This window comes from Elephas maximus, chromosome 24 (assembly GCF_024166365.1).
Source record: "Elephas maximus indicus isolate mEleMax1 chromosome 24, mEleMax1 primary haplotype, whole genome shotgun sequence".
In the NCBI taxonomy this organism is placed as follows: Eukaryota; Metazoa; Chordata; class Mammalia; order Proboscidea; family Elephantidae; genus Elephas; species Elephas maximus.
In genome coordinates, this window is record NC_064842.1 from 1,029,982 (window position 1) to 1,053,352 (window position 23,371).

The window sequence follows — 23,371 nt, forward strand, 5'->3', positions numbered from 1 at the left end:
TTCCCCCTTCCTGCTGTCCCAGGGCAGTTCTTAGGCAGTGGGGCACTTCTGGAGTAGGTGGGCGCCTCCTCACTGGGGACAGTGGGGTGCTTCTGGAGTAGGTGGGAGCCTCCTTCACATTGGGGGCAGTGGGGCGCTTCTGGAGTAGGTGGGAGCCTTCTTCACATTGGGGGCAGTGGGGCGCTTCTGGGGTAGGTGGGCGCCTTCTTCACATTGGGGGCAGTGGGGCGCTTCTGGAGTAGGTGGGAGCCTCCTTCCCATTGGGGACAGTGGAGCACTTCTGAAGTAGGTGGGAGCCTCCTTCCCATTGGGGCAGTGGGGCACTTCTGGAGTAGGTGGGAGCCTCCTCAATGGGGGCAGTGGGGCACTTCTGGAGTAGGTGGGAGCCTCACTGGGGGCAGTGGGGCACTTCTGGAGTAGGTGGGAGCCTCCTCAATGGGGGCAGTGGGGAGCTTCTGGAGTAGGTGGGAGTCTCCTCATTGGGGGCAGTGGGGCACTTCTGGACTAGGTGGGAGCCTCCTTCTCATTGGGGACAGTGGGGTGCTTCTGGAGTAAGGTGGGAGCTTCCTTCCTCCTTGTTGGGGGCACCTCTGATGATGGCAGGGCTCAAGCCCACCAGGGAAGGTGCTCACTTTCTGCTCAGGTCCTCCAGCTTGGAGCATAACTTTGTGGGCCACCTTTTGGAATGTAGCTCAGAGTTAGCTCCACCTCCCTCCCCTCACCTGGGAGGAGACTGCAGATCCTGATCTGGGCCATAGGCACAGCCTTAGAGAGCTGTGTTTGTGTGTGTGTCTGTGTGCATGTGTGTGCACGTATGCAAGGGGCTGGACCAGGTGTGTCTGCATGCATGTGTGTGCACGTGCAGGGGGATGGACCAGGTGTGTCTGCATGCATGTGTGTGCATGTGCGGGGGTGCTGTACCAGATGTGTCTTGCACACGTGTGCATGTGCGGGGAGGCTGGGCCAGGTGTGCCTGTGTTCACGTGTGTGCGCGGGGGGGTGGGGGGCTGGACCAGGTTCCACAAGGTCAAGCCAAAGCTGGTACACAGTTCATCTCCTGAACCAATGTGTACAGTACACCTGTGCCAGGTGCCACACCAGATGCCACACCAATTACAGCCATGAGTTAGATCTGGCCCTCTCCTTAGGAAGCGCATACTCAGGGGATGGCCACATAGACAGTTACAACCCTGTGGGGTTGGCGTAGGGTGGAGCATGTACAAGACACCGTCAGAGTACAGAGGAGACCTGAGCCCAAGCGCCAGTATGGACTCTTTACTGGGTGACTGGCCATCCTGGTTTCCCTAGAACTTTCCCAGTCTGAAAGTCCTGCATCCCAGGAAACCCCTCAACCCAGGCCAGCCTGTGGGATTGACCTCCTCCAGGTAAGGGACCCAGGACACCCAGGCTAGGCACTGCCTGGGAATGAAGAAGGAATAAAGAGCTGAGAAGGAGAAGAAGCTGAAGGAAGGGTGGTGGGAGAGCAGAAGGGGGCTGGGTTCTTCATCATTTACCCTACACGTTCAAGTTCAGTGTCTCAGGTGGAAGCTCAATGCCCAGCCTTCAGCTGGTGCTCACTGCGTTGGTGTTGGTGTAATTTGTGAAGTTTGCCCCAAATCTAAGTTCCTTCTGCTAGGGTACACCCCCTCGCACACTCTCAGGGAAACAGCTCCTTCTGCTTCATGTTTCTGGACCCCAGAATGCTGGTCAGTAACCCCCACCTCAGTGTTCCCAGCCCTGATCCCCTCTCCCCCTTGCAGATGACATGTTGCCACAGCTCCTTTGCCATAACGGGGAGGAAGAGGGCTAAAGAAGTAAACAAAGCCCTGGAGCATGGTGCCCACCTCTCTACTTGGAACATTGAAAAGTCTTTCAAATAGATCACTGACTAGTGAATGTCTCAGAGGGGTGGCGGGAAGCTGTGGGCAACCGTGTTGACAGGCCTGCAGGAGAGCAGGCCAGAGGAGGCTGACCAGAAACCCTGGTATCTAGAGGGGGTTCGTACAGAGCTCACCTGGCTCAGGTCCTTGCCTTCTCCCAACCCTCCAGGATCGTGGACCTGAGACCTCCAGACTCAGAAGTCTCACCCCTCAGGCACTGGTGCCGGGGGCTTCCTCACCACCACATCACTAGTTTTCAGGAGAAAAGCTATGAATCTGAGTACGTTCAAACCAAACCAGTTGCTGTGGAGATCCCCCAACTCATGACAACCCCGTGTGTGTCAGAGTAGAAACGTGCTCCATAGGGTTTTCAATGGTTGATTTTTTAGAAGTAGATTGCCAGGCCTTTCTTCTGAGGTGCCTCTGGGTGGACTCAACCCTCCAACCTTTTGGTTACCAGACGAGTGTGTTAACTCTGCAACCACCTAGGGACTCCATCCTCTACACTGGTTTCATTCAACAGGCTGTTTTTTAGCCCCCAACCTCTAACAAAGCGTGGTGCCAGAAGCATCCTGAGATGCTTCTGAGAGGCTGACGTGAAACATGCCTAGAGCACAGCCCCCCGCACCCTCCAAGATTATTCCCTTCCATGTAGGAAGAAGTTCCTCCTGCAGCCTCGTCCTGGAGATCCCAGAAAATCACTGCCGGGAGAATTGTCACGAACATACACTGCATTGTATGGGTGGTCTTTTATGCTCCATTTCATAGCCCCTCAGCCCAGCACACGTATAATCGCACTGGCTGCCTTATGGGAAGAGCAGAGTTGAGAGACAGAGTTCTGCCAAGATATCTACTTATAGTCTGAACCCAGATCACACCGTAAGGAATTCCCCTTTCCATTGACTGATTATATCACATTAAATTACATTATGGAGGATGATTACATTGCATTGCATTCAATTACATTATGAAACAGCAACTAGTCTAGTGTTTGGCAAAACCACAGGGCCCCATAGGCTCGCCAAGCTGACAAGTAAAATTAAACACCACAGTGTCCGATTCAGCTTTCTACCCTGGGGTTCCTCTGACCATTCAGGGCACTCACCAGCCAGCAAACAGAGTTACCATCCAGGGCATTCACCAGCCTGCAAACAGAGTTACCATCCAGGGCATTCACCAGCCTGCAAGCAGGGTTAGCATCCTGGGCACTCGCCAGCCTGCAAACAGAGTTACCATCTTGGGCACTCACCAGCCTGCAAACAGAGTTACCATCCTGGGCACTCACCAGCCAGCAAACAGAGTTACCATCCAGGGCATTCACCAGCCTGCAAGCAGGGTTACCATCCTGGGCACTCACCAGCCTGCAAGCAGAGTTACCATCCTGGGCATTCACCAGCCTGCAAGCAGAGTTACCAACCTGGGCACTCACCAGTCTGCAGAGTTACCACCCTGGGCACTCACCAGCCTGCAGAGTTACCACCCTGGGCACTCACCAGCCTGCAAACAGAGTTACCATCCTGGGCACTCACCAGCCTGCAAACAGAGTTACCATCCTGGGCACTCACCAGCCTGCAAGCAGAGTTACTACCCTGGGCACTCACCAGCCTGCAAACAGAGTTACCATCCTGGGCACTCACCAGCCTGCAAACAGAGTTACCATCCTGGGCACTCACCAGCCTGCAAGCAGAGTTACCATCCTGGGCACTCACCAGCCTGCAAGCAGAGTTACCATCCTGGGCACTCACCAGCCTGCAAACAGAGTTACCATCCTGGGCACTCACCAGCCAGCAAACAGAGTTACCATCCAGGGCATTCACCAGCCTGCAAGCAGGGTTACCATCCTGGGCACTCACCAGCCTGCAAGCAGAGTTACCATCCTGGGCATTCACCAGCCTGCAAGCAGAGTTACCAACCTGGGCACTCACCAGTCTGCAGAGTTACCACCCTGGGCACTCACCAGCCTGCAGAGTTACCACCCTGGGCACTCACCAGCCTGCAAACAGAGTTACCATCCTGGGCACTCACCAGCCTGCAAACAGAGTTACCATCCTGGGCACTCACCAGCCTGCAAGCAGAGTTACTACCCTGGGCACTCACCAGCCTGCAAACAGAGTTACCATCCTGGGCACTCACCAGCCTGCAAACAGAGTTACCATCCTGGGCACTCACCAGCCTGCAAGCAGAGTTACCATCCTGGGCATTCACCAGCCTGCAAGCAGAGTTACCAACCTGGGCACTCACCAGTCTGCAGAGTTACCACCCTGGGCACTCACCAGCCTGCAAACAGAGTTACCACCCTGGGCACTCACCAGCCTGCAAACAGAGTTACCACCCTGGGCACTCACCAGCCTGCAAGCAGAGTTACCACCCTGGGCACTCACCAGCCTGCAAACAGAGTTACCATCCTGGGCACTCACCAGCCTGCAAACAGAGTTACCATCCTGGGCACTCACCAGCCTGCAAACAGAGTTACCATCCTGGGCACTCACCAGCCTGCAAGCAGAGTTACCATCCTGGGCATTCACCAGCCTGCAAGCAGAGTTACCAACCTGGGCACTCACCAGTCTGCAGAGTTACCACCCTGGGCACTCACCAGCCTGCAAACAGAGTTACTACCCTGGGCACTCACCAGCCTGCAAACAGAGTTACCATCCTGGGCACTCACCAGCCTGCAAGCAGAGTTACCGTCCTGGGCACTCACAAGCCTGCAAACAGAGTTACCATCCTGGGCACTCACCAGCCTGCAAGCAGAGTTACCGTCCTGGGCACTCACCAGCCTGCAAACAGAGTTACCATCCTGAGCACTCACCAGCCTGCAAGCAGAGTTACCGTCCTGGGCACTCACCAGCCTGCAGAGTTACCATCTCCTGCTCAACCCTGGATGATTAGGGGCCTGGGGCAGTGGACAAATCTCCCCACACCTCAAGGCTCCTCAGAGGGTCTGCAGTGAGCAGCTCAGGAGCCCACTTGGGTTGGCCAAGCCTCCGTCCTGCCTTCATTCTTCCCATCCTCCTGTCCCTGATCTCATGGATAACTTTCCAAATGTGTGTGCGAGCATACAACCCCTGTCCCAGCCTCTGCTTTGGGGGAGAACCTAGGCTCAGACACAAGTTTACTTTCCTTGGGTACCAACAAACTCCCTTTTACCAAACTCGGGTTTACTGGTAACATCTTATGTGGAAACCCTGGTGGTGCAGTGGTTAAGAGCTACAGCTGCTAACCAAAAGACTGGCAGTTGGAATCTACCAGGTGCTCCTTGGAAACGCTATGGGGCAGCTCTACTCTGTCCTATATGGTCGCTATGAGTCGGAATCAACTTGACAGCAATGGTTTTTTGTTTTTTTTTTTTTTCTGGTAGCAGTTTAGAAAGTCCTCGTGTCAGTTACTGTGGCTGTGTAACAAGTTGTTAACTGCCATCTAGTCAGTCCCCAGCTCGGTACAACCCCGTGCACAAGGGAGCAAAACGCTGCCCGGCTCTGCGCCATCACCAGACTGGTTGTGGATCAGACCGTCGTGAGCCGTGAGCCAGAGGGTTTTCAATGGCTGATTTTCGGAAGTGGAAAGCCAGGCCTCTCTTCCTAGCCCCTTTAGTCTGAAAGTTCTGCTGAAATCTGCTCAGCATCGTAGCGACACGCGAGCCCTCACTGACAGGTGGGTGGCAGCTGCATGCGAGGTACGTTAGCTAGGAATCCAACCGAGGCCTCCCGCAAGGAAGACAAGAACTGGCCCAGGTGCCACCGATGCCCCTCTGTGCAGCAATCCCTCCCGCACTTATTACGCTCACAGATCCTTTACGTCTGTGGAACTGACAGCTGGGAGGCTGGGGGCTGGAGTCACATGAAGGCTGGCTCACTCACATTTCGGGTGGGTGATGCTAGCTGTCAGCGGGGAGCTTTGTTCCTCTCTGCTTGCCTTCTCACAGCATGGCGGCAGGGTCCGGAGGATGAGTGTGCAGACAGAGAGGGTGGGGGGAGCTGCATCTCCTTTATGACTCAGTCTCTGAAGTCAGCGGTGTCCCTTATATTCGTCAAGGGCCACAAATCCCACCCAGGCTAAGGGGCACATGGGCTTGGAAATGTCTCCTTGGCCATTTTGGGAAACTAAGGTCGGCCAATGTTCCCTCTTGCACCATGTCATTCCAAGATTGCATCTTGTCATCTTTGGACCTGCAGTGCACACAGCGGGTGCTCAGTAAACACAGTTGTCTGGTGAAAGAGCACAGGTTTTGGAGTTAGATGGAGCTGGGTTCAAATCCTGGCTTCACCACTTACTACCTGCATGATCCTAGAAAAGTTAACTTAGCTTCTCTCAGCCTCAGTTTCCAAACCTTTAAAAACAAAAAAACAAAAACCCATTGCCATCGAGTGGGTTCTGACTCAGTGACCCTGTAGGACAGAGTAGAACTGCCCCATAGGGTTTCCAAGGAGCGGCTGGTGGATTCTAACTGCCAACATTTTGGTTAGCAACTGAATACTTAATCGCTGCGCCACCTGGGCTCCTCCTAACCTTTAGAATGAAGCAAAAACACCCATTTCATGGGGTTGTTCCCAGGATCAGGTGAGAGCAGGTGAGTGTGGCCTCGCACACTCCTGACCCCTGCAGTCCTCCCCCGTCTCCTCCATCCCGCCGCCCTCCACCCGGGTCTGATGGCATCTGAGACTCCCTGCATGTGCATGGACACAGGTGAGTGGAAAGCAGTTCGGGATGTCCCAGAGCCTTGGCTACAGTCCAAGGTTTGGAGGAAGTCGGGGGGCTGGGGCAGGGCTCATTCCCAGACACCTCACTCCTGGCCGGGGACCGGGAGCATGAACCCAGCTCTCCTGACAATGATGAAGGGCTCTCTCCTACGGCCTCAGTCACTAGTTTCCCAGGTGCCCTGAGGGTCTCTCCGGTCCCAGAGTGCTGTGAAGGCCTGCCTGGCCTGCAGGCTTTGCCGCCAGAGGCCCGGGTGTGCCCACTGTGGTGCAACTTGTCCCACCCCACCCCACCTGGTGGCCTGGGTGTCAGCCCAGCTTTCCAGTCCCCCTGGGGTTGGCCCCACCCCACATTCAGAGGTTAGGTGAAGTCAGTTCCAGAAGGTTCCACACTTAGAGTCTCTCCCGGGCCCTGCTCAAGTCTTTCTTGCTGCCTGGAATGCCCTTCCCTCTTGCCCAAACGTCCCCATCTTGGCTTCGTTTTCCCCTCGTCAGAGGTGTGTTAAGATGGTCACACAGCACCAACACACCCCTGCGGTGCCACTGAACTAAAATTGTGTTTTTATTCATCTGTCTCCCCACAGGCTGTGAAGCACCTTCCCTGATTACATCTTTATACCAACACCTGGCACAATGCCTAGCACCTTCTGTGTTTGATAAAATGAATGAACAAGTGATGAAAGAAGGAATGGGTGAGGGGACTGGTGCTTCCGCCAAGGGCACACCTTCTTTAGCAGCCACCTCCCACCCCACCCTCGGGGATGGAAGTGAGAATACAGCCCCCTGCCACCAAGGTCTCAGCTGCACCGGCTGGGCACTGCTTCCAGGATGGCTCCTGGACCAGCCACGTCTGAGCGCTTCTGCAGCCTTGGCAGCTAGAGAATGCATGAAAATAGTAAGATGTTTCCCAGACAACCACCAGGGCACAGGGTGCCCAGCAGGGGTGGCCTCAAAGCCTTGAGCTGGAGGAAAACAAGTACCGCCCTGATGTCCTTCTCCCGTTGGCTTCCTGAGGACCACCTGCTCCGAAGCCCAAAGGAACAAGTGGGCTGGAGGAGCTGCCCAGCTGCCCAGGGTCCTGCCTGTCAGTCCCTGTGTCGCTGTCCCACCCCTGCCTGCGTGTTCCCCAGGCCCCCTCTGGCTGCCCCCACCCCTCCCTGAGGACTCACCCAACCCTGCACCCCCGCCCCCACCAGAGTGGTCAGGGCTGCAGAAGCCCCAGCATGAGACTTGGCGGCCAGAGGCCTGATATCAGGTGTGCCTGCTGTGCTGAGCTTGTCACCACCCCTCCTGAAGGTTTGGGCCTCTGCCCAGGTCTTCTGTCCACCTGAGCCTGGGCCGCACCTGCTGTCCAGCGGAGCCCTAGTCCTTCACCCCACCTGATGCTGGGTCTAGCTGTGGCCTGAGGCCCTGCTGCTCACACCACCGACCACTCCTCTCTAGGATGGGCAGAGGTTCTGGTGGGCCCTGGGCTGAGGGAGTGGATGGGGGTAGGCATGAGCTGGAGAGGGTCCCGGGACAGGGCTGAATTGCCGAAGGATGAAGCCAGAGCAGGCAGCAGGCTGGCAGAGGGCAGCAGGTCTCCTGCAGAACCCGAGGGAGGGAGAGACCAGACACAGCAGACTACAGGCCATTTGGAGGGGAAGAGGAGGCAGAGTTTGGAGGGTGACCGGGAGGGGTCAGAAAGTAGAAGCCCCAGGTCTCCGGTGGGTGGTGGGTGGGGCCCTTTTGGGAGCTGGCCTGTGAACCATGCTGCCTTCTCCCCATTTGTGATGAGCCTTCTGCCTCCTTCTCAGCTTTCTTCCTGGAATACTGGGTTTGCTGCATCTCCTTGGCTATGGTTACTTCCACACAGGAAAGCCCACCCCTGTACTCACCTGCCCGGCTGAGCCCCGCTTCCCCCTCTGCCCACTAACCTGTCAGCATTAGTGTTGCTCAGGGCCCAGCTAACCTCTTGTCTAAGCCTGCTGAGCCGTGTAGCTGACGGTTATGATAGTGGTATTTTATTGAGCAAGGCACAAGCCATGTGCTGGCAGTAAATACTTACTCCTTCGTTTGATTTTCTGCAAGGAGGGACGACCATTTCTCAGATGACAAGCTGGTTCTCAGGAAGGGTAAGTAACTCACCAGAAAACCATGTATCTGACAACCAGTCGGTGCTAGAGCTGGGGTTCCAGCGTAGGTCCTACTTTTGTCCCGGGTACCTTCCATTCTGCTTCATTTACCTGAAGATCAACCCTTCTTGGGGCACCTCCCAGGGCAGCTGGAATAAGGGTGCAGCAAGCTGAGCTGGTGGCAGAGGCTCTTTAAGATGAAGGACCTGTGACACAGGCTCAGGGCACTGAGCCCCATGGCATCACCCAGAAGGGCCCCACCCGTGGGAGCTTTCTGCCTGCTGACAGCAGAGGCAAGGAGGCCCCAGTGACAGGAGAGGATAGCAAAGGTTTAGGTGGCCATGATGCCTGTGTGGAGGCCAGGTGAGCAGTGGCTGGGGCTTCTCAGGCTTATCGTCCCATATTCCTGGTACTGCCACTCAGGGCCCTGAAGGTGGCTTCTCACTGCCCAAACCCCAAAAACAAACCCGTCAGCATCAAGTTGATTCCTACTGGTGGCGACCCCATGTGTTACAAAGTGGAACTGCTCCACAGGGGTTTTCTTGCCTGTAATCTTCATGGAAACAGGTAGCCAGGCCTTTCTTATGCAGCACCCCTGGGTGGGTTCCAACTGCCAGCCTGTAAGGTTAGTAGCTGAGCACAAACCATCTGCGCCATCCCGGGACCCATTCTCACTCCCCAGGAGCCCTGAAATACACCTGCTGCCTTTCCTGCCTGTACCTCTCACTCACCCCTCCTTCCTCAGTCAGCCATGACCCTCTCCTGTCAGTCCTGACCCCTCTCTGCTTCCATCACTTCCCCTCAAAGTCCAGGCAGTTTTCTTTCCACGATTTATTAATTATGCTGATTTCACACATTCATCTATCCACCAACCCCGTGATTGTTTCATGTCTACTAAGTCTTCAGCACCGTGGAAGGTGCGGGCTTGGGGTGGGTGAGGGAGAAGCAATGAACATGAATGCAGGAACGGCCCCTGCTCTTAAAGAGTCCCAGGAAGAAAGTCTTCCCTTCCCTGGGACCAGTAGCCTCGGGGAGCTCAGCCCCAGGGTCCTGGCAGGGCAAGATGGGGGCATGAAGTTGCTGTAGGGTGTTGAGCTCTGGGGATTTTCATAGAAACTTAGACCAGGTCTCACCTACTGTCATGGGGAAACTGCCAGAAATTCAACCTGGATTGTTATGAAGTGGACTGTGTCCTCCAAAATGTGTGTCAGCCTGGCCAGGCCCTGGTTCACACTGTCGTGTGGTTGTCCACCACTTTGTTTCCCTGTCAATGTACTGCTACATTTGCTTTTGAATGATTTACTTGGGTGTGACATTAATGATGTCGTTCAATAATTTCTGCATTCTCTTCGACCACCTTTCTTTGGAATGGCCACAAATATGAATCTCTTCCAGCCTGTTGGCCAGGTAGCTGTCTTCCAAATTTTTTGGTATAGATGAGTGAGCATTTCAGCACTGCATCCAATTGTTGAAACATCTCAATTGATATTCCGTCAATTCCTGGAGCCTTGTTTTCTGCCAACGCCTTCAGTGCAGCTTGGACGTCTTCCTTCAGTTCCCTTGGCTCTTGGTCGTATGCTGCCTCCTGAAATGGCTGAATGTCGAGCAATTCTTTGTGGCAAGGTGACTCCGTGTATTCTTTCCATCTTCTTCTGATAATTCCTGCGTCATTTGATATTTTCCCTGTAGAATCCTTCAGTATTGCAACTTGAGGCTTGAATTTTTTCTTCAGTTCTTTCAGCTTCAGAAATGCCGAGCGTGTTCTTCCCTTTTGGTTTTCCATCGCCAGCTCTTTGCACATGTCATTATAATACTTTGTCTTCTCAAGTCGTCCGTTGAAATCTGTTCAGCTCTCTTCCTTCATCATTTCTTCCTTTTGCTTTAGCTACTCCACGTTCAAGAGCAAGCTTCAGAGTCTCCTCTGACATCCATTTTGGTCTTCTCTTTCTTTCCTGTCTTTTCAAGGACCTCTTACTTTTTTTATGTATGATGTCCTTGATGTCATTCCACAACTTGTCTGGTCTTCAGTCACTAGAGTTCAGTCAAATCTATTCCTGAGATGGTCTGTAAATTCAGGAGCCCTAGTGACCCAGTGGTTAAGCATTCGGCTGCTAACCAAAAGGTTAGCAGTTCGAATCTACCAGCCGCTCTTTGGAAACCCTATGGAGCAGCTCTCCTCTATCCTATAGGGTCACTATGAGTTGGAAATCAACTTGGCAGCAATGGGTTTGGTTTTTGGGGGGCCTTATACTCAAGGTCGTACTTTGGTTCTCATGGATTTGTTCTAATTTTCTTCAGTTTCAGCTTGAACTTGCATACAAGCAATTGACGGTCCGTTCTGCAGTTGGCCCCTGGCCTTGTTCTGATGATGATATTGAGCTGTTCCCTCTTCTCTTTCCACAGAAGTAGTCGAGTTGATTCCTGTGCGTTCTATCCACTGAGGTACTCGTATATAGTCACTGTTTATGTTGTTTAAAAATGGTATTTGTGAACTCCTGAGGGAGCAGGAGATTAGTGGGATACAGACCCCAAATTCTCATAAAAAGACCATACTTAATGGTCTGACTGCGACTAGAGGAATCCCGGCGGCAAAGCTCCCCAGACCTTCTGTCGGCACAGGACAGGATCCATCCCCGAAGACAACTCATCAGACATGAAAGGGACTGGTCAGTGGCGGGGAGAGAGATGCTGATGAAGAGTGAGCTAATTAAATCAGGTGGACACTGGAGAGTGTGTTGGCAACTCTTGACTGGAGGGGGGATGGGAAGTTAGAGAGAGAGGGAAGACGGCAAAATAGGCAGAGAGAGAGGGAAGACGGCAAAATAGGCACGAAACGAGAGACTGAAAGGGCTGACTCAATAGGGGGAGAGCAAGTGGGAGAAGGGAGTAAGATGTATGTAAACTTACATGTGACAGACTGATTGGAATTGTAAATGTTCACTTGAAGCTTAATAAAAGTTAATTAAAAAAAAAAGAAAGAAAGATGCAGTCAAAAAAAAAAAATGGTATTTGCCTTGAAGAAGTCATTGGTCTTGCAAAATTCTATCATGTGACCTCCAGCATCGTTTCTATCACCAAGGCCACATTTTCCAACTACCGATCCTTCTTTGTTTCCATCTTTCACATTCCAACCACTAGTAATTACCAAAGCATCTTGATTACATGCTTGATCAAGTTCAGATTCGAGAAGTTGGCAAAAATCTTGAGTTTCTTCATCTTTGGCCTTAGTGATTGGTGTGTAAATTTGAGTAACAGCCGTATTAACCGGTCTTCCTTTTAGGCGTATGGATATTATCTTATCACTGACAGCATTGTACTTCAGGATAGATCTTGAAAGGTTCTTTTTTTGTTTTCCTAGATTCATGTTTGGTACATTGCACATTGTGATTATTAATGGATGTTTGCAGCTGTTTTTTCTCATTTTGAGTCGTGCCACATCAGCAAATGAAGGTCCCGAAAGCTTTACTCCATCCACGTCATTAAGGTGGACTCTACTTTGAGGAAGCAGCTCTTCCCCAGTCATATTTTGAGTACCTTCCAACCAGGGGGGCTCATCTTCCAGCACTGTATCAGACAATGTCCCGCTGTATTCATAAGGTTTTCACTGGCTCATTCTTTTCAGAAGTAGACTGCCGGGTCCTTCTTCCTAGTAAGCAGGTAAAATTTTGCCGAAGATCATTCAGAAGTGGTTGCAGCATCAACAGGGAACTGCCAGTAATTTAAGCCCGATTCAGAAGAGGACATGGAATGAGAGAGATCATTGCTGATGTCAGATGGATCTTGGCTGAAAGCAGAGACTACCAGAAAGGTATTTACCTGGACTGTGCACAACAACAAGTTATGCACCAGCTTACACTAAGCAAGGTATGCATGGGTGAAATTGTTCACTAGGGATTAGTAAGTATGCACAAGTAAGCCTGTGCTTACCTTGCTTAGAGAGTAATCTGGCCCTGACTTGGATCTACAATCAACACCCATGGAAGCAGCAGTCAAGAAATCAAATGATGTATTGCTTTGGGCAAATCTGCTGCAAAAGACCTCTTTAAAGTGTTAAAATGCAAAGACATCATTTTGAGGACTAAGGTGTACCTGACCCAAGCCATGGTGTTTTCAATCACCTCATATGCGTGTGAAAGCTGGTCAATGAATAAGGAAGTCGGAAGAATTGATGCCTTTCAATTATGGAGTTGGTGAAGAATACTGAATATACCATGGACTGCCAAAAGAATGAATATATCTGTCTTGGAAGAACTACGGCTAGAATGCTCCTTAGAATCAAGGATGGTGAGACTACGTCTCATGTACTTTGGACATATTATCAGGAGGGAGCAGTCCCTGGAGAAGGACCTCATGCTTGGTAAAGTAGAGGGTCAGCGAAAAAGAGGAAGACCGTCAATGAGATGGACCGACACAGTGGCTGCAACAAGGGGCTCAAACAAGGCAATGATTGTGAGGATGGTACAGGACCGGGCAGTGTTTCTTTCTGTTGTACAAGGTTTGCTAGGAGTGGGAATGACTGGATGGCGCCTAACAAGAGCAACCTTGTGCGTGGGACGACAGTGTCTCCTTGTGGTCACTCTGTGGAACTCTCTAGCACCTGTTTTATAAAGCCCAGAGGATTAAGCTCCCCTCAAGAACTTCTATTTTTGGTTCCCAATATTTCCATAATGAAAATGCTAAAAGCAGCAGCCACATGGCTTCCCAAAGGACTCAGAAGCTGCTCTGTGGAACCCCCATCTTCTCCAGCTGAGTCAGGTCTACTCTTCTTTCTCTGGTGCTGTTCTCTGTCCCATGGGATTTGATCGAAGGGTCCCCGGGGGCGATCACATGTTCACTTTGCTGAGTGCTAAGTGTTCTTCAGAGGAAAGGCCGTGTGCACACTCAGTGACGTGTTGGAAAGGACACTGGATCCAGGATCAGGTGGCCTGGAGGCTCACCATGTCAGCTGCTCAGTAGGCCGAGGTGGCAAACGCATTAACAGCTGCATTTACCCTGTCATTTCTCTGAGAGGCACTGCACCAAGAGTTTCACCTACATTTTTTTACCTTGATCCTCACAGCAAGCCCGTGAGGTTGGGGTTGTCATCTCTATTTTACAGGTGAGAGATCAAGGCACAGAAAGGTTAAGTGATTTCCCAAGACCACACAGTGTGTGGCAGAGGCAGGACTTGAACTCAGGTCTCTGGGGATCCACTAAGCCACACTGAACTGTGTACTTAAAAGAATCAGTAATTAGTGGTACGGTCCAGAAATCCATGTTTTTACGTTTCCCAGGTGGTTGTAATGTGGAGCCACATTTGGGACCATGGGGGTCCCATCACTTCTAATATTCAGTGATCCCAATCCACCAGGCTCTCCTTGGAAACTCTATGGGGCAGCTCTACTCTGTCCCACAGGGTTGCTAGGAGTTGGAATTGACTCAATGACAATGAGTTTGGTTTTTGTTGTTGTTGTTGTTAAATGCCTTCCAAGGATCAGGAGGTGAAGTTGTGATAAGGGGAGAAGCCTGGATTAGGGCCCGAATCCTCATGAGCACACAGGACCACAAGCACAGCAGAAACAACACAGAAAGGGAAAGAAAGGCCTCAGAGGACAGAGCAGTTGTCCTGCTGGCCTCCCCTCTGCTCTGGCATCTGGGACTGGTTTGCAGGAGAGGAGAGCAATCGCCTTCTACAACAGGCTTCTCAGAGTTTGTTGTCACCACACAATCGCCTTCTACAACAGGCTTCTCAGAGTTTGTTGTCACCACACAATTGCCTTCTACAACAGGCTTCTCAGAGTTTGTTGTTACCACACAAATTAACCACTAGCTGTTGAGTCGGTTCCATCTGATGGCGACCCAGCGTGTGTCAGGGTAGAGCTGTTCTCCATACGGTTTTCAGTGGCTGATTTTTCAGAAACAGATCACCAGACCTTTCTTCTGAGGGCCTCTGGGTGCATTTGAACTGCCAACCTTTAGGTTAGTAGTATCCCAGTGCTTACCTGTTTGCACCACCCAGGGGCTCCCTGTTTCACAGATCCGTCATCCATCAATTTACCTCAACTCTTCTAGAACCATTTTATATTTTTTAATCGATTCACACATTTGTTGAGCACCTACTATGTACCAGGCGCTGTGCCAGGTCCTGAGTCTGCAGAGGTGCATAAACCCAGCGTGGCCCTGCCTGTGAGTCAGCTGTCCAGAGGGGGAGCCAAACAATAAACAAACCAGGAAAAACATAACTGCACACCACGGTGCTCTGAAGGCGTGGTGGTGAAGGGTGGCAGTGGGTTCTAATTAGACAGGATTAACCGGCAAGTTCTGTCTGAGGTGACATTTAAACAGGCACCGAAACCAGAAAAACAAACCCATCATCATTGAGTCAGTTCCGACTTGTGGTGGCCCAGGCATGTAAGGGTAGGACTGCCCCACAGGGTTTTCTTTTTCTTTTTTTTATTCTACTTTAAGTGAAGGTTTACAGAGCAAGCTAGTTTCTCATTAAACAATTAATACACACATTGTTTTGTGACATTGTTTGCCAGCCCCACCACATATCAACGCTCTTCCGTTCTGGACCTTCGGTTCCCCATTCCCAGCTTTCCTGTCCCCTCCTGACTTTTTGTTCTCGCCCCTGGGCTGGGTGGCCTCTTAGTCTTGTTCTGGTGTATGGGCCTGTCTAAACTTTGGCTGAAGGGTGAACTTCAGGAGTGACATCATTACTGAGCTAAAAGTGTGTCCAGGGGCCATACTCTCGGGGCCTCTCTAGCTTCTGTCCTATCAGTAAGTATGGTTTGTTTGGTTTTTTTTAGTTAGAATATTGTTCTACATTTTTCTCTATAGGGTTTCTTGGCTGTAATCTTTATGGAAGGAGACCATCAAGTCTTTCTTCCCTGGCACTGCTGGGTGAATTTGAACTGCCAATCTTTCAGTTAGTAGCCAAGAGCAAACCACCCGTGCCACCCAGGGACCTAAGCAGACACCAGAAGAGTGTTTTAGCTTGTCCATCCTCTTAGCAAATGAGTGCAGGGCAATTCAGCACAGAGCTTGCTTTCCTCCAGGCTCCTGCCGGGGTCCCCTCCAGGACAGTGGCATGGGGATTGCTGGCGTCCCCTCTCCCCAAGTACCCAGATGTCCCTCGGGAGATGGAGAACTGGAGCTTCCTTGGACCGAAGGGTCTCAAACAGCAACTGTTTGGGGTGGGGTGGTAATGGGGTCAGGGCCTGGCAGTGTAGCATCAGAGGAATTCCTGCTGGTCAGGGCCACAATATTGGCTGACCTTGCTCTGGCTCCCAAAGGGAGGACCCACATCCAGTGCCCGGGGAGGAGCTCGAGGTCCAGAAGTGTGTCAGTCTGTGTGTGCACGTGTAGGAGAGGGGTCAACTCCAGCTCTAGCTCCTGGGTGCTGGGTGCCCTAGTTAATACGGTGCTAGAAGCCTTAGTTATTAAGGCACTGGGTGCCCTAGTTATTAAGGTGCTGGGTGCCTAAGTTTTTAAGGTGCTGGGTGCCTTAGTCATTCAGGTGCTGGGTGCCTTCATTACGAAGGCATTGTCTTTCAGCCCCAAGCCCACCCTCCTATTCTCTGCTCTGTGGTGCTGGGCTGGGCCTTCGCAGTCCACGTGTCTGCTTTGCCAGCTGCTCCTGGTTAACCAGATGCTGTCCGTTCCAGGTCATGGCGACCCCATGAGTGTCAGAGCAGAACTGTGCTCCATGGGGTTTTCAATGGCTAATTCTTCAGAAGCAGATCACGAGGACTTTCTTCCAAGGTGCCTCTGGGTGGATTTGAACTGCCAGCCTTTCATTTAGTAGCTAAGCACTTGACCGTTCGTGCCACCCAGGGACTCCTTCCTTCCTGTTAGACTGCGCCAATAGGAGGCACTAGAGGGGGCTGGGCAGCTGGAGGCGGAGGCACCTACTCCCTGCTGTTTCTTCCTGCTCCTGTGAGCTCCCCTACAGTACATTCACTCCCTCAGCAGCTAAATCCCGTTGGCCGTTGGCAGAATTGCCTTCATCACCCCCCACTCAGAGACCCCAGCCCCAGGTGGCAGGCGCCCCTTCCTCAGATGTTGCCCTAGAGGGCCCCTCAGCTTTAATAATTCCTTTGTTGCCTTGCCCTAGGGGTGATAGTGCTCCCTGCAGTGACTGTCTGTTGATTACGTCTTAGGGTTCTCTGACATTAGTGTTTCGTGGCCCAGACCATTTCCTGACCATTTCCCTGGTGGCCGTTCATGTCATGACGGGCCCATGGAAGGCGAAGCCAGTTTCCTTACCCCACAGGTGGTTAGTCGCTGCCCTACCCTGAGGAAGAAGAGCTTGTCCTCCAAGCAGTCCATGAGCCGACTCTCGGCACCTTCTCCATCAGAGCTGCTCTGCAGGGCCCTGCATCTCAGGGAGGAGGGGCAGTGAAGAGAGGAGGGGCTGGCCATCCAGTTACGGCCATCTCTAGCAGCCCTCTCTCTCTTCCCTGCTGCTCTGCACCTTGCCTTCATCTGCACACGGCTTCCAGACAAGCTCACGAAGCACACCCACGAGGAGAGGCTATGGGCTTCCCCGTGACTCACACAGCCCTGAAGGTTCTGGGTAGGGGTGCTGGTTCTGGGTGTCACCTCTGGTCACTCTGAGTGTGGTGGGGCCACGCCTTATCAGCAGGCTGGAGGGGAGGGCTATGGAATGGCTGCTCTACCACCGAGGCTCAGCATGGCGGACCTTCCTGCCCCACCCCTGCAGCTGACCCAAAAGACAGCTGATTCCTGGGCTGAATGGCCAGAAATGGGACCTGAAAATGTGGACCAATCAGCTTCCTGTCTTAGAAAGTTCAAATTAGGGAACAGATAGAGAGAGTTAGCTGAGGCAGCTGAGCGGAAAGCTCATGAGATTTACCTCAGCTGGGCGAAGTACAAGCAGAATCAAGGAGCTGGACAGAGGAGAGAGACCAGTGGGAGACTGTGGGGCCGTGGAGAGAGGGACAGAGTGTGGCTGCCTGCGACCCCAGAGCCTGTTTCCCTTCCCATTAATCTCTGTCTCAACAATATAGTGGCCTTTCCTTGAAGACACTTGACTGAGTCTTTGTTCCTGGCTACCGGAAAAGACCAGGAGGTGGAAGCTAAGGTTGGCAGCAAGGGGAACCCAAGAAAGGGGTCTTCTGGCCGGAAAAAAAAGAAACCCAACACTTGCTGAGCAGCTACTATGTGGCGGGCGTGATGCTGGGTGCCCTGCCCGAGTTCGATGCTTGAGGTCTGGTTGATGATGGAGTGGGTGGGAGGTGAGAGGAGGGTGAGAGGACAGCCTTAGAAGAAAGGATAGTGGGGCGCTAGATGACAGACTTTGGACAGATGGGAGGTGGGATGCTGGGCCACCAGGCAGGGTGACAGCAGCTCTCTGCCCTTAGGTATTTTTCTTATTTTCTATCTCTTCTGATTTTGTTTTGGGGAAAAAAATTAGTGTTTCAACCAAAAGCAAACAAACAGTGTGCAAAATATAACCTGTCAGTGCCTTTCTGTTAACAGAGAGGTCGGGCTGTGAGTGTGAACACCGGCTGTGTACACGTCCGGCTTCTGAGAGCCCAAGCCTCGCGCTGGGCACCCCAGTCCACCTCTCGTGGTGTCTGTGGTGCTTTGCAGAGATCTGCCTCCTAGAGTCCAGCACCTCCTGCTCCCAGAGGCTACTGTGCTGCAGAAGCTGTATCTGACCGACTGAAATTAACTGCCCTTGCGTTTGTCTCTCCCTGGACGGTGCAAACCGTTAACCACTCACCTGCTGACCAAAGGGCTGAGTCCATTCAGAGGTAGTTCAGGAGAGAGGCCTGGTGATCTCCTTCTGAAAAACCAGCCATTGAAAACCCCACGGAGTGCAGTTCTCCTCTGACACACGTGGGGGACACTCGGACGCGCATCAGCGTTGACTTAAATTCCACGGGTTTGTGTTTGTCTAGCTCTTTTTTCACTTTTATAAAACTCTTCTGTAGCTAACAGATCAGATTACTCTCAAGCAGCTGAGACCCCCATTTCCTCGGCCATACAAGTCACGTCATGGCAGGTGCCTGCACAGGTGCTCACCCCAGTGTGGCCAGCTGTGCCGGTCTCCTGGGCTGCTGGCCCCTGGGGCCGTGAGATGACCACAGTGCACAGTGCTGTCCCTCCAGAGGAGATGAACAGCCTTTGCCCTGGGCCACAGGGCAGTTCCCACACCGTGTGCCTCGGGTTCCCCGGATTTCACCAAGATTCTCAGGCCAGCAGCCTTTCCTGGAGTCTCTTCAGCACAGCCCTCTGGGGTCAGGTTAGGGGGTGACCAAGTAGTCCTCAAAGCTGCCCCCCTCCTCCCCTCCTCAGGGAGAAGCTTCTCTCTTGCACCAAGACCACCCACCTAGCCTCTTGGGATGAGTTCCTTCTCAAAGACACTTTAGTCCCTCATGCTAGTGGACTCCTGAGGCCTCAGCCCACAAGACACATCATAGAGCCAACACCCACCACGCATAGGTGGCATTACCCTCATGTCATGGGTGGGACACTGAGGTCCTGAAAGCTGAATGACTTGCCTGAGCCACACAGAGTCTCCGGGTCCCTGATACCAGTCAGCCCCATCCTCTCATCATGACATTGCACCTCCCATTACCTCATGGCTGTGCCAGAAGGTATCGTCCACTGTGATGCCATCCAGGCCCCTGCAGGCCCGGCACCTCCACTCTGAGGCGTCTGCTGCAGCTGCTCCTCCCCAGGCCCACACATCGGAATCAGCTCCGGAGCTTTGAAAGACACAGACGCTGGTGCCCAGGTCCAGGAGAACGAGTCAGTAAATTTGGGTCCCAGGCACAGTGCCTGTATTTTAGAAGCTCTTCCTCTAGCAAGAACACAAGCAGACTTGTAACCAATGCTCATTGCAGCATCATTCACAACAGCCAAAGGGTAGGAACAGCTTAAATGTCCATCAATGGACGAATGGAAAAACAAAATGTGGTACCTACACACGGGGGATTACTACTCAGCCAGGAAGAGAAACCAAGTCCTGATACGTGGCACAGCGTGCGTGAGCCTAGAAGACAAAAGTAAGTCAGCCAGAAAAGGACAAATACTGTGTGGTCCCACTTACATGAAGTATCTAGAATAGGCAAATGCGTAGAAACCAAAGTTTCTTCGTGGTTACAGGGGCTGGGGAAGGGGAAAACGTGGGAGTCATTACGTAGGTGGCACCGAGTTGCTGTTTGGGGCCATGCAAAGTTTCAGAAATGATATCAGAGGTGGTTATACAACCTGGTGAATGTAACTAATGCCACTAAACTGTACACTTGGTGAAAATGGTGAAAATTTACCCCAATAATGGAACCCTGGTGGCACAGTGATTAAGAGCTTGGCTACTAACCAAAAGGTCAGCAGTTCGAATCCACCAGCAGCTCCTTGGAAACTCTGTGGGGAAGTTCTACTCTGTCCTACAGGGTTGCTATGAGTCAGGAGCCACTAAACAGCAATGGGTTTGGTTTGGTTTTACCACAATAATAAATTTTTAAAAAGCACCATGTGCCCAGCGCTTTGTGGGCTCAGTGGTACCTTGCAGAGGGAGGTGGAAGGTTGGGATGGACCATGCAGTGGAGGGACTGAGGGTAGGCCACTAAAACACCACCTCTGCTGTGGAGGAGGGTGTGCGGGCTGTACCATCGTGGCCTTGAAGCCATGCAGGGCAGCCACTGTGGGTCCTGGGCTCTGGCTTCAGCCCCCTCGGCACCAAATCACAAATCCCGGCCCTCCGTTTCTGTGCAAGCTGGGTGTTCAGACTTCAGAGCTTGGCTTCCCCATAGAAATCACACTGTGAGTGGTGGTTTGGTGCTCAGCCTGGGTCACAGGGCCCCATTTCACACTTGATTAGACAACGTGGAGTGGCAGGCCTTGTGGGGCCCATGGCCATCCCCTCCACCACAGCACCCCCACCCCGTAGAGCCCCACTCTGGGCTCAGGGCTTCCAGCTGTGAGAACAGGGAAATCCCTGTTCTCCTGGGGTCCTCTGAGGCCAAGAAGGGGTCCTCAGTGGTGGAAAGGGTCTACAACTCCATAAGGTGGGGTAACAGCCAAAGCCCATGTTTTCAGTGGGGAAGGGATGCAGCCATCTGGGGGAAGGAGAGGAGGAGGGTGGGAGGAGGTCTGTGAGGAGGGGGCCCACCCACTGCCGTTGAATCGATTCCAACTCATAGCGACTCTATAGGACAGAGTAGAACTGCCCCATAGAGTTTCCAAGGAGAGCCCAGTGGATCTGAACTGCTGACCTTTTGGTTAGCAGCCATAGCATTAAACCACTACGGAGGAGAGATGAGGCAGGAGAGGTCTGTGAGGAGGGGGCCAGGGAAGGGCATTTCTGTAGCCATGACCTCCCTGCTCTGACATGGGCATCCTGGGTTCAGCTTCAGGGCAGCCCTGTAGAAGCATGGCTGCTTGTGAAGAGCAGGGTGTAGAACCGGCAGTGTTAGGCTCTCGCCTCAGGAGCCAGAGGCCAGCTCGGGGTTCCACTTACAGTGCACTGGCACCCCTTTACATGTCACTGTATACCCCACCCACCTCAGAGGTTTGCCCGCCCCCCAAGTCCAGGATGGGGTGGTTGCAAGGACCCAGCAAATGCTGGCTATGGCCCACCCTTGCCTATCCTGACCCTTGCCACAAACAGGTGGAGGCAGGACTGGCCCCCGTGAAGGGATAACTAGGCTTCAGCAGTGAGCTCTTTCCAGGAAGCCCTGGGCCCAGGGCTCAAAGGAGCAGCACTGGGGCAGGGTGGGTCTGCAGGTGGGTGGTGGGGCACCTTCCCCGCTTCAGGAGGGTGAAGCAGGAGAGAGTTCAGGAAAACGGGCCTGAGAGGCAGTGTGTCTGGGACGCCTGTGACCCATCCTTGGACTGGCAGCGCAGGATCCTTTGTCACCTGGCTGGTTCTCTGAGCTCCGAGCTGCCTGTGTGTGTGTGCGTGTGCGTGTGTGCGTGCGTGTGCGTGCATGTTTGTGTGTGTGTGCATGTGTGTACGTGTGCATGTGTGTGTGCGTGTGCATGTATGTGTGCATGTGTGCGTGCATGTGTGCGAGCGTGTGTGTGCGCGTGCGCGTGTGTGCCTGTGTGTGCACGCCTGTGTGCGCGTGTGTGTCTGTGTGTGTGCCTGTGTGTGCGTGTGTGTGTCCGTGTGTGTGTGTGTGTGTGTGTGAGGGGAGGGGAGGGGAGGCCCTTCTGGGAAGCTCTTGTCACCTAGGTTATTGGCAGCTCCGGGGAGGAGGGGGCGAAGAGCCCTCAGTGACTGACACAGAAGGGAAGCTTCTCAGACTCATCTCTCAGGAATTTGTCTCACTGCCTCTTATTCAAAGATTTGATCTTTTTTAATTGTGGTAAAAATACGTATAAAAACATTTGCCATCTCACCATTTTTTATGTGACATTAGTTACGCTAACCGTGTAGTGCGGCCACCACCGCGATCTGTTTCCGGATTTCACCTTCAGGGTTTAGGAGCCCTGCTGGTCAAGGGTTAGTACTCAGCTGCTAACCAAAAGGTCGCGAGTTTGAACCCACCAGGTGCTCCTTGGAAACCCTGTGGGGTAGTTCTCTGTCCTGTCCGGCCACTGTGGGTCAAGGTCAACTCAATGGCAACGGGTTTGGGTTTGGTTCGAAGGACCCAGCGCTGCTGCACACGGGGCTGGGTACAGACAGGCTCCCCCCAGGTGGGTGCCTTCCCTTGCAGTGTCACCGCTGGCTGGCTGCCCCTCAACCCCCAGCTGAAGCCTCCCAACCCCTCGGCAGAGGTGAGAGGTCCTGCTCCCAGGCTCCCAGCGCAGCCTGCCTGGCACTCTCTGGGCCTTGGCCTCTGTCCTCACCCTAAGCCTCCCACTGCAGGATTTTCTCAGATGCCCTCACCTGGGTTCAGTCCTGCCTTCACTCCATGGATGAGGGCTGTGCTCTCCACTGCTGGATGCGGCGGTGCTTGTTCATGAGGGATTTTCTTTTGGGCTGGCTTGAACGCATGTGCATGTATGTGTGCAAGTGTGTGCATGTGTGTGCGTGTCCTCATCAGACTGGCAGGTAGGTCCACAAGGGCAAGCATCATTTGTCCTCCTCCCCCTGGACACTTGATCGATGGTATGATGGCACTAATCGACCATCCTGGAGTCACATGTGAAGGGGCACTGAGGCCCCGGGCAGGATTTCTGAAGGAGAAGGATCAGAAAGCTGTCTCCTCCCACCCCCACTCTCTGCCTTCCTGCTGTCCTCCCACTACAGCCTGGCTTGTCCAGGGAGGCCATCCCAAGTGAGGGTGTAGGGACCCTGACTGACAGAGAGGTGGTGATGAACCCAGAAAAGGTGAAGTTCCCTCAAGGCAGGGGTGTGGGGCAGCAGGACTGGGATTATTTTTACACTGTGCCATGAGGAGACCTCGGGGATCCTTGCAGGTGGCTCCAGGGCCTTGGAGCAGTGGAGGAGGCAGGGCCCAGCACCACCCCATGTCCGTCAGAGTCCAAGTTTATATCAGACTGCTGGGCAGGATTGTACTTGAAGAACATGTCCCTCGGCTGCAGAGTGAGAGAATCGTCAGCCTCTCTCCAGTCTACAGCCTTCCTCCATCCAAATCCTTCATGGGTGGCCCTCACAAGGGGCTGTGGGACTGGGAGGATGTGCCCACACACTGCAGGAATCCTGGTGTTGAGCCCTCTGCTTCTTTGTTGGACAAGGCAGTGCCCAGGGCTAGCTCAAGGC